An 11,567-nucleotide genomic window follows, 5' to 3' on the forward strand; every position below is an offset into this window, starting at 1 on the left:
AGCCACAATCCACAAGAATTACTTCTCTCTGCTCTTCAAAAAGAAACAGCATTCACCAAAACAAACCAACTCATAGGTCGGTCCTGTGCTTCTCTCCTATCTTTGAAATATATAATATGGAGCATTAACAGCACAGCATTTTAGGAGGCAGGGTAGATTTCCCACTAAGTCTTCCACTGAGAAGAGGTTATGTTTGGATTCTGTGTCCAATGATACCCTATTAGGTCTCACGTATATGTTCAAATTCTGGTTCAATACCTGATAAGAAAAAGAAATTAAAAAATAAAACTGTGATATCTCTAATCTTCATCACTTTATATCTGATTGCTTTATTTTATCTACAATTTGAAATTACATGTTGAAAAGCTATGGTAATCAGAGAGTATTTGAGCATAAATTTGCTTGAGAACCTCCTAAGCTGCTGCTTATCTAAAACCTAAAGCCAGGCTTTCATTGAAAAAGGCTTTTATTGGTAGATAAAGATGTACATCTGTTGAGGCCCTGATGAGGAAAATAATAAATGAGAAACCTTGAATACCAAAATATAATTTTGTCCTCATTTATTTTTCTGGAAAGAAAAGAAAAATATTGATCAAAGAGACAGCTGTCTGCTAATTAAACTTAGTTCTTCAGAGAAAGAAAGATATACTATAGAACTTGAAATATAAGAATGATAAAATGTGACTTTTATCCTCAATTGGCACATTTTATACCTCATATATAAAAATTTATAATATTTTTTTCTCAGAAAATCATCATCTCTTTTGTTTGTCAATGGTCTCCTCAGAGCAACATGCTCCTTTGGCTCAGTGCAGACCAAGTTCATTCACTAATCCTCCAAGGCTTCAAGCTCCAGAGGGTGAGAACTAAGCGAATCTCATTTATCATTATATTCCTAGAACCAGGTAGGATGCTTAGCTCAAAGTAGATGCAAACAGCTGAAAGGATGGGTTTTTTTAATGCCATCTTTCATGCTCTTCTTACTGCCTAGAGTGACTTCCTTTACCTTTCTACCAACCAAAAATTAGCCATTCCTAACAGTGCATGGAGAAGGCAATGGCAACCCACTCCAGTGTTCTTGCCTGGAGAATCCCAGGGACGGGGGAGCCTGGCAGGCTGCCGTCTATGGATTTGCACAGAGTTGGACATGACTGAAGTGACTTAGCAGCAGCAGCAGCAGCAGTAGCAACTTAGTGCATGTAGTCATATATGGATGTGAGAGTTGGGCCATTAAGAAGGCTGAGCATAGAAGAACTGATGTTTTTGAATTGTGGTGCCAGAAAAGGCTCTTGAGAGTCCTTGAATGGCAAGATCAAACCAATCAATTTTAAAGGAAATCGACACTGACTATTCTTTGGAAGGACCGATGCCAAAAGCTGAAGCTTCAATTCATTGGCCACCTGATGGGAAGAGCCAACTCATTGGAAAAGACCCTGATGCTGGGAAAGATTGAAGGCAGGAGGAGAAGCGGGTGACAGAGGTTGAGATGGTTTAATGGCATCACTGACTCAAGGGAGGTAAGTTTGAGCAAACTGAGGGAGACAGTGGAGGACAGAGGAGCCTGGAGTGTTGCAGTCCATGGGGTGGAAGAGTTGGACATTACTTACTGGCCAAACAACAACAAACTTAATGTATGTGTCTTCTTAAAATTCTTCCTGAGCAAAAATTCTACCCTCACTCTTTGGATCTTTGTTATTAATTCATAGAGAACTCACTCCCTCTACCAAATTTGGGCTTTGATTTTGTTTATTGTCAAACCTTGTTTCCTAATAATTTTTTCTCAATTAAATTGCAAGTTCACTGACTGAAAATTTTATTATGTTTTTGCCCCATAGGACATAGCACAATCCCACCAACTTAGTAGGTATATCATAAACAGTACCTTGCAATGCAGATGACACCAAGTGTTCAGACAAAATGTACCCACGGTGAAATCTGGTAATAAATGGGGCCCTGATTTCTTTAACAAGATCTTTTTCTTCATCCTGGCCCACAAACCACTGCTTCCTCCCTTCTTGGTCTTCTGAATCATGAGATCCCAAAGCTCTACTAATGAGAAGCTATTTCCTATCGATTTACTTTCAGCTCTACCACCTTATGGAGAAGGCAATGGCAACCCACTCTGGTACTCTTGCCTGGAAAATCCCATGGATGGAGGAGCCTGGTGGGCTGCAGGCCATGGGGTTGCTAAGAGTAGGACACGACTGAGCGACTTCACTTTCACTTTTCACTTTCATGCATTGGAGAAGGAAATGGCAACCCATTCCAGTGTTCTTGCCTGGGACGGGGGAGCCTGGTGGGCTGCTGTCCACACAGAGTCGGACACACTGAAGCGACTTAGCAGCAGCAGCTCCCACCTTATTCATGAGGCTGGTGAGCTGATTAGCTGTTCAGGATGTCTGTCAGGTGGTTAAAGATTCTATTGGAAGGTTGTATTAAACTTACAAAACAATAAGAACTCTAATTTAAATGCTTAAAGAAGATAACCAAGCCCTGAAAACAAAGTGCCATTTGCAGGAGTATTGTATTATTTTGTTTGTAAATGTAAAAGTTTGAATATCTGTGAGAAAAGAAAATGATTCTAATCTTTCCCTGAACTTAAAGTCCTAGCAAAACAAAAAATCTGGCCACGTTTAGGGATCTGAGAAAGACTGGTAGGCTTATTTTAAATCACAGTTCTGGGGGTTGTCTTAGCCTGCGTTCTCTCCATAGTAAAGCCTGACGGGTGTGTATATTCAGGCAGTTGACTTAGAAAGGGATCCCAGGGAGAGGAGGAGAGACGAGGGAGCAAAACAGGGAAGAACAAAAGTCGATAGGCAGACATTGAGTCAGCCACCATTATGCTCCATCTTCTGGGATATTCTGAGGAAATTACAGTCACTCGAGAAATGGAAGTGAGTAGCAAGTGTCAATTAGCTTCTGTCCCCCATGTCCCCACACTTCCAGAGACGCTCTGGGGAAGGTAGCAAGGATGCGAGGGCCCAAGGTGGGTGCTGTCAGCTGGAGCGTGTGTGAAACTGGCTGAAGTCTGCAGAGTGGTTGCCACCTCAGGGCTAGAAGAAGAAGATCTCCTTCTTATTTGAGAAGATCTGAAGCTGCGGCCAGGGCCACACTGCCTGTGGCACGGACATTCCCAGCAGGTGGGAAGGCACTGATGATTTGATGATCCTGGGCTTTGATATGCTCACTGCCCTCATCTTATGAAAGGCCTCCAATCAGATACAGCCCATACATGGACCCTTTTCGATTTTTTAATGAATTCAGTTTGCTATAGCAATTCTTTTCTCCCCAAACTAAAGCATCAGCTCTCCTTAGAGAGGAGGTGATTCAGCATTGCTTAGTAAGACACCTGCTTACTCCGATACCACTTTGACTAAATTTGTTAAAACATCTCCTTGGAAACCATTACAGTGTCTGAGTGTCTGAGGCACCTGGCATGTCTCAGAGACAGGTGCTAACAAGGATAACACAGAACAGAAATAAAAGGCTGCCATCTAAGTGACACTACACATATTCAACTCACTAAAAACTTTGGTATTTAATGATTTTTTTCCCCAAATTGTTAACTTGATTATATACTTCATCTACTCAAAATCAATTAAAAGAAACTAGTCCTTTTGCTGGTGCAATCCCATGGGAAATTTATAATCAACAATACTTAGAGTAAAACAAATTCGCCTTCCAGGCCAGTAACTAAGAAAAATGATCATTTTGAAATAACATTTAGAATTCATTATTCTCAATCACTCAAAAGTAGCCAAGTGAGCCCCAAGTGCACATTATTAAACTTTTATGAACAAGCATTTCCTCTGTCAGTTTTCATCCCCAAATTTTAGGGCAATCATGTTTTTGAAGCAAAATGTGAGAATCATTACTCAAAGCCATTTCCAATCAGAGGGGGGATAATATCTTCTTCGCAGTAACTCATTTAGTTCAGTTCACTTCAGTCGCTCAGTCATGCCTGACTCTCTGTGACCCAGTGAACTGCAACATGCCAGGTTTCCCTGTCCATTACCAACTCCTGGAGTTTACTCAAACTCATGTACGTTGAGCCGGCGATGCCATCCAACCATCTCATCCTCTGTCGTCCCCTTCTCCTCCCACTTTCAATCTTTCCCAGCATCAGAGTCTTTTCAAATGAGCCAGCTCTTCACATCAAGTGGCCAAACTATTGGAGTTTCAATTTCAACATAAGTCCTTCCAATGGACACTCAGGACTGATTTTCTTTAGGATGGACTGGTTGGATCTCCTTGCAGTCCAAGGAACTCTCAAGAGTCTTCTCCACAGTTGAAAAACATCAATTCTTGCTTAGCTTTCCTTATAGTTCAACTCTCACATCCATACATGACCACTGGAAAAACCATAGCTTTGACTAGATGGACCTTTGTTGACAAAGTAATGTCTCTGCTCTTTAATATGCTGTCTAGGTTAGTCACAACTCATCTTCCAAGGAGCAAGCATCTTAATTTCATGGCTGCCATCACCATCTGCAGTGATTTTTGGAGCCCCCAAATGTAAAATCAGAACCCAAAAAATTAAAGTCAGAATATTCATACGCAACACTAAACAGTGCAGTCAGCTACAGAATTTGTTTTTTAAGCTTTTCAATCAATGAGCTATATGATTTTTCCTGATAACATGTAGTTCCTGCTCCTGAAAGGATTAGAGCTGATTTGTTTTTTGTCCTTGTTAATGTTTAGTTCTCTTGCTTTCCTTTGATTTTATGAGATGGCCTCACAACCACCACCACTGTGTTTTTCCAAGACATTTTAATTTTAGCCCTTTGATTGCTATTATTTGCTTCCTTATGGACAAATAAGTCCATGTTTACTGGTCACTGATTTTCCCTATATCAAACTCTAATAAAAATGTTGAGAATTTTGTGTGTAAAAGGTGAGCAGGGAGAAGAAGCTTACTGAGAAGCTTGTGCTCCTAGAATACAGTCTGATTTAAAGTTTAGTATGTGTTTCAAACGATCAATTGTTTTGTTTGTTTATTTTTTCTGTTACAAAAGAATTGCTTCTTAGCTAAAATGCTATACCACCAAGCACTACTGTATACTCTAGTTGTTGTGCTAAGGTTCCATATTAATGTTAACTGATTTAATTTTCACAATAACCCTAGCAGGTAAAGCTTGTCATTGTCTTTTTCTTAAAGACTTTATTTATTTTTACTAATTTTTATTGGCGTATAGTTGCTTTACAATGTTGTGTTAATTTCTGAAAATATCATATATCAAACATATATGTAGAATCTAGAAAAAATTGTATAGATGATATTTGCAAAGAAGAAATAGAGACACAGATGTAGAGAACAAAAGTATGTATCAGTTCAGTTCAGTTAGGCTGCTCAGTCGTGTCCAACTATTTGCGACCCCATGAATCGCAGCACCCCAGGCCTCCCTGTCCATCACCAACTCCTGGAGTTCAATCAGACTCGGGTCCATCGAGTCCGTGATGCCATCCAGCCATCTCATCCTCGGTCGTCCCCTTCTCCTCCTGCCCCAATCTCTCCCAGCATCAAAGTCTTTTCCAATGAGTCAACTCATCACATGAGGTGGCCAAAGTACTGGAGTTTCAGCTTTAGCATCATTCCTTTCAATGAACACCCAGAACTGATCTCTTTCAGAATGGACTGGTTGGCTCTCCTTGCAGTTCAAGGAACTCTCAAGAGTCTTCTCCAACACCACAGTTCAAAAGCATCAATTCTTCGGCGCTCAGCCTTCTTCACAGTCCAACTTTCACATCCATACATGACCACAGGAAAAACCATAGCCTTGACTAGACGGACCTTAGTCGGCAAAGTAATGTCTCTGCTTTTGAATATGCTATCTAGGTTGGTCATAACTTTCCTTCCAAGGAGGAAGCGTCTTTTAATTTCATGGCTGCAATCACCACCTGCAGTGATTTTGGAGCCCCCCAAAATAAAGTCTGACACTGTTTCCACTGTTTCCCATCTATTTCCCATGGAGTGATGGGACTGGATGCCATGATCTTCGTTTTCTGGATGTTGAGCTTTAAGCCAACTTTTTCACTCTCCTCTTTCACTTTCATCAAGAGGTCTTTTAGTTCCTCTTCGCTTTCTGCTATAAGGGTGGTGTCATCTGCATATCTGAGGTTATTGATATTTCTGCCAGCAATCTTGAGTCCAGCTTGTGTTTCTTCCAGTCCAGCGTTTCTCATGATGTACTCTGCATAGAAGTTAAATAAGCAGGGTGACAATATACAGCCTTGACGTACTCCTTTTCCTATTTGGAACCAGTCTGTTGTTCCATGTCCAGTTCTAACTGCTGCTTCCTGACCTGCATACGGGTTTCTCAAGAGGCAGGTTAGGTGGTCTGGTATTCCCATCTCTTTCAGAATTTTCCACAGTTTATTGTGATCCACACAGTCAAAGGTTTTGGCATGATCAATAAAGCTGAAAGAGATGTTTTTCTGGAACTCTCTTGCTTTTCCATGATCCAGCGGATGTTGGCAATTTGATCTCTGGGTCCTCTGCCTTTTCTAAAACCAGCTTGAACATCAGGAAGTTCACGGTTCACATATTGCTGAAGCCTGGCTTGGAGAATTTTGAGCATTACTTTACTAGCGTGTGAGATGAGTGCAACTGTGTAGTAGTTTGAGCATTCTTTGGCATACCAAGTGGGAAAGAGGGGGAGTGGGAAGAACTGGGAGATTGGGATTGACATGTATACACACATTACTATGTATAAAATAGATAACTAATGAGAACCTACAGGTTAGTACAGGGAACACTACTCAGTGCTCATGCTGACATAAATCAGAAAGAAATCAAAAAAAGAGATGATATATGTATATGTATAGTATAGCTGATTTACTTTGTTGTAAAAGGCTTCATTTTTTTAGAGCAGCTTGAAGTCACAGCAAAATTGATGGGAAGGTACAAAGCTTCCTCAGATACCCCTTGCCCCCATCTATACATGGCCTCTCCCATTATCAATATCTTCCATTAGAGTGGTACACTTGTTATAATCATGTTATACTGACACATCACAATCACCCAAAGTCCATAGGTTACATTACAGTTTACTCTCAATGTTGTACATCTATGAGTTGTGAAAAATGTATATAACATATGGCCATGTTACAGTATCCTACAGAGTATTTTTACTGTCCTAAAATCCTCTGTGCCCTGCTTATTCATCCCTTCTCCCATCCCCCCATGAGCCCTTTTTTCATTGTGTCTATAGTTATGCCTTTGCCAGAATTTTGTATAGCTGGAATCACACTGTAGCCTCTTCAGATTGGCTCCTATCAGTTTGTCATTAAGATTCCTGAAACTCTTAAGATTCCTTCATGTCTTTGCATGGTTTGATGGATCATTTCTTTTTAGCTCTGAGTAATATTCTGTTGTCTGAATGCACCACAGTTTATCTGTTCATCTACTGAAGGACATTTTTGTTGCTTCCAAGTTTTAGCAATTATAAACAAAGCTGCAATAAACACTGGTTGTACAAGTTTTTGTATGGATGTAAGTTTTAAACTCCTTTTGGTAAATACAAAAGAGTATGATTGCTAAGTCATATGGTAAGAGTATGTTTAGTTTTGTAAGGAACTGGCAAACTGTCCTCAAGAACAACTCCATCCTGGTTCAACAAAGGGAAATGGCCTCTGCTTTCAGAATCACCACTTGGTAGACCCTTTATACAGTTTTAATTAAACCAAATGCAAAACACATTATGCCTAGAGAACTTTCCCTTTAATTTCAAAATTTACAAAATTCATGAGGAATGCAATCCACATAGCTCTAATCTGTCTACCTTAAAATCATCAAACTACTTGGGATCTGAGATGTCTTTTGCCTTTTAACTCCCAGGCCAAATTTTTCCTGGTCCCAAAATACTTCCCAATAAGAACATGTTTCTAGAACCAAAAAGATGTGAACTGATTTAAAACTATTACTTGTTTGCTATCCTTCATAAGCTTAGACAGCATCAGAAACACTAGGACACAAAAGAACCAGGTTGGGGTTGTTCTTGACTATTCTTCCTCCTACCTATTGATCATATTACATCTTCATGGAATCAAACCTATATCTTACAGGAGCTCAAAAGAGCTTTATATCCTCAAAATTTTAAGACATTATTATTTTCATTTAACAAACAATGTCCCAGGAGCCCAGGGATGTGAAATTACATATGTAAAGCTCCTAAGAAGTTGAGTAGACTGAAATTCTTACTACAGTATTTTTTGTTTTACTTTATCTTTGATCTTTTCCCTGTTTTAGATTTTAATCCATTTCCAAGAACCCAGCTTTTCAGTTGGAAGAGACTGAAAATTAGCTGGGAACATCTGTGCTCAGAGGGAGCAAAACTTGGCCCACATCAGTGAGCACTTGTATCAGTTGGACTCTGAATGAGTGTTGAGCATCTCAGGAACCACAAGGAGATGGTCCTGGCTGTCCAGATTCCTAGGGAAGTTTCCCCTTATTCTCAAGGAGAAATGTGAGCACGTGGTTACTGCATGCCATGGTGAGCACCCCGACAGGTGAAGGTCAGGGTGTGCTGGGACCAGAGGCAGATCCCAAACTGCTGGTGGGAGAGGAGAGGGGAGACTTTTGAGAGGATGTGACATTCAAGCTAAGTATTCTACAACTAATTGGACCTTCAAAGGCAGAGAAAAGAAAAGATGTGGAGGCAAGATTTTGGGGAAAGTATTTCAGGAAGAGAGGAGAACATGTGCAAAGATCCAGAGATAAGAGAGAGCAAAAGAAGTTCTGGAAACAAGGCAAGGACATTTAACATAGAAGGCAATGCCCATCATCTTGGGCATGGAACCAAGAAAGATCTCAGCTTACTGAAGTGCCACCATGGGCTATGTCTGGCTGGCCAAAACCCACTCAAGGGACCCAGCAGAATCCGTCAGAGGTGATGATGGGCCAAAGGCTCTCTGTGCACGTGTCAGATCTCTGCAGTCCACCTGAGTCAAGGCAACGCTGACCAGGATCTGCTGCAACTATTTAAGTTTTGTTCCGAGGCTTGCTAATGGACTTATACCATTTTAGTAACCTATAATAGAGAGAGGCACTTGAAAGTGCTTTCAGATGGTCGAAATGAACTCAAAGTATATTTTCAGAACCAGCAGAGATAGTCTGAACCTTGTATATCTGAAAAAGGAAAAGAGGAACAGTTTAGCTCTCCTGATTTGCTGGGAAGAATGTATAATATTTGGGGGCTCAGGGGAGGAAACATGCTTTTCTGGCCTCTTTTTGGGCAGTGAAGGCACTCCTTCCTAAATGTAGGCAGTGGAGGAAGGCACTCAGTGCTTCCATTGGCAGCTGTGGGGAACCACCAGCAGGGAAGCCTACGCCTTCTCCTGCCAGTCTCTGATGGGCAGTGTCAGGGAAGTAGACCCCAAAGACCGTTCACCTGCCAGTACATGGACCAGGAGCAAAGACCTACCTGGCCATTGAGTTTGGGTAGCAAGACTCAACGTGTCCACTCAAGCTTCATGTTCCACTTAAAAACATCAACCAAGCAGACATGTCAACAGCACCAGAAAAACAAAACAAACAAACAAAAAACTTGTATTGCAAATATTTACCCTTTACACTTTGTATAAAATTTTCCAGATTGGCCATTTGGTCTAATTTCTTCTGATTGAATGTTAATGAAAGTTGATTTAACTTTGACCTCTGACTCAGTACCACATAATACAGAATGAATAAACCCTAGGAACTATCTTTGAGCACTTAATACAGCAGGCCCTAAGCATTTTCCTTTTCATTATGCCATTTAAACCTCACGACAATACCATGGAGTAGGCATTATTTCCACAACTTTTAAAAGAGGAAACCGAGGAACAGAGAAGTGAAATGATTCATCCCAGATCACAGCTGGAGAGGTTCAGAGGCGGACGGGACCCAGAGCCTGTGTGATTCCAAAGCCCATGTGTTTTTTATTCCATCACTGCCTTCCAGAGGGTCCAAAAGATTTGGGGGTCATGTGAAACACAAAACTTTAAAAGCAGTCACTTTGGGAAGACTTAGCCTTGGACTCTGTTGGCAAACTGATAAAGTAGAGAAAATTAGTCAGTTTAAGTTAAAAAAAAAAAGCAGGAAAAGAAAAAACTGTCTTCCTAATGAGTGAAAATTTTGTTCCAACAATACATTCCTTAAAAAAAAGAATCAACCAACAAACAAAAAAGATCCCATCCCCAAAACAGTTGCAACTGATGACCCACTTATTTCAAGGAATGTTTAATCTAACAATGTGTCAGTGCCACAGAAGTTGGCAGTCCTTGGAGTTGGACACAGTGGTGTGTTTGTATCAGGAGGGAGTCTGAGCTCTTTATCTGACTGGGAACAGAGTTTCAGAGGTATTCCGGAAAAATAAAGCCTTCTGCTGGCAAGTGGGCCCAAGGCCCCTTTCATCCTGCCAGAATGGATTTGGTCTACGCATTGTGATTTAAGGCATCAGAGGTGGGCCAAAACATCTGGGAGTTTGCTCAACTCAAGGACAAAGATGATCCCCACTTGTTTATTTGAAACACACTGCCTCATCAGCCTTCCCTGGTGGCTCAGCGGTAAAGAATCTGCTGGACAACACAGGTGGTCAGTGATGCCACCCAACCATCTCATCCTCTGTTGTCCCCTTCTCCTCCTCCTTCAATCTTTCCCAGCATCAGGGTCTTACCCAATGAGTCAGTATTTTGCATCAGGTGGCCAAAGAATTGGAGCATCAGCTTCAGCATCAGTCCTTCCAATGAATATTCAGATCTGATTACCTTTAGGCTGGACTGGTTGGACCTCCTTGCAGTCCAAGGGACTCTCAAGAGTCTTCTCCAACACCACAGTTCAAAAGCATCAATCCTTTGGTGCTCAGGTTTCTTTGTAGTCCAACTCTCACATCCATACATGATTCCTGGAGAAACCATATATTTGACTAGACAGGCCTTTGCCAGTAAAGTAATATCTCTGCTTTTTAATATGCGGTATAGATTGGTCATAGCTTTTCTTCCAAGAAGCAAACATTTTTTAATTTCACAGCTGCAGTCAACAATTGCAGTGATTTTGGAGCCCAAGAAAATAAAGTCTGTCACTGTTTCCATTGTTTCCCCATCTATTTACCAGGAAGCGATGGGACTGGATGCCATGAACTTGGCTCTTTGAATGTTGAGTTTTAGGTCAGCTTTTTCACTCTCTTTCACTTTCATCAAGAGGCTCTTCTGTTCCTCTTCACTTTCTGCCATAAGAGTGGTGTCATCTGCATATCTGAGGTTATTGATATTTCTCCAGGCAATCTTGATTTCGGCTTGTGATTCATCCAGCCTGGCATTTTGCATGATGTACTCTGCAAAGAAGTTAAATAAGCCTTGATATACTCCTTTCCCAATTTGGAACCAGTATGTTTTTCCATGTCCGGTTCTAACTGTTGCTTCCTGACCTGTGTACAGATTTCTCAGGAGGCAGGTAAGGTGGTCTGGTATTCCCATCTCTTTCAGAATTTCCCACAGTTTTTTGTGATCTACACAGTCAAAGGCTTTGGCATCGTTAATAAAGCAGAAGTAGATGTTTTTCTGGAACTCTTTTGCTTTTTCTATGATCT

This window comes from Ovis aries, chromosome 15 (genome assembly GCF_016772045.2).
Source record: "Ovis aries strain OAR_USU_Benz2616 breed Rambouillet chromosome 15, ARS-UI_Ramb_v3.0, whole genome shotgun sequence".
Classification (NCBI taxonomy): domain Eukaryota; kingdom Metazoa; phylum Chordata; class Mammalia; order Artiodactyla; family Bovidae; genus Ovis; species Ovis aries.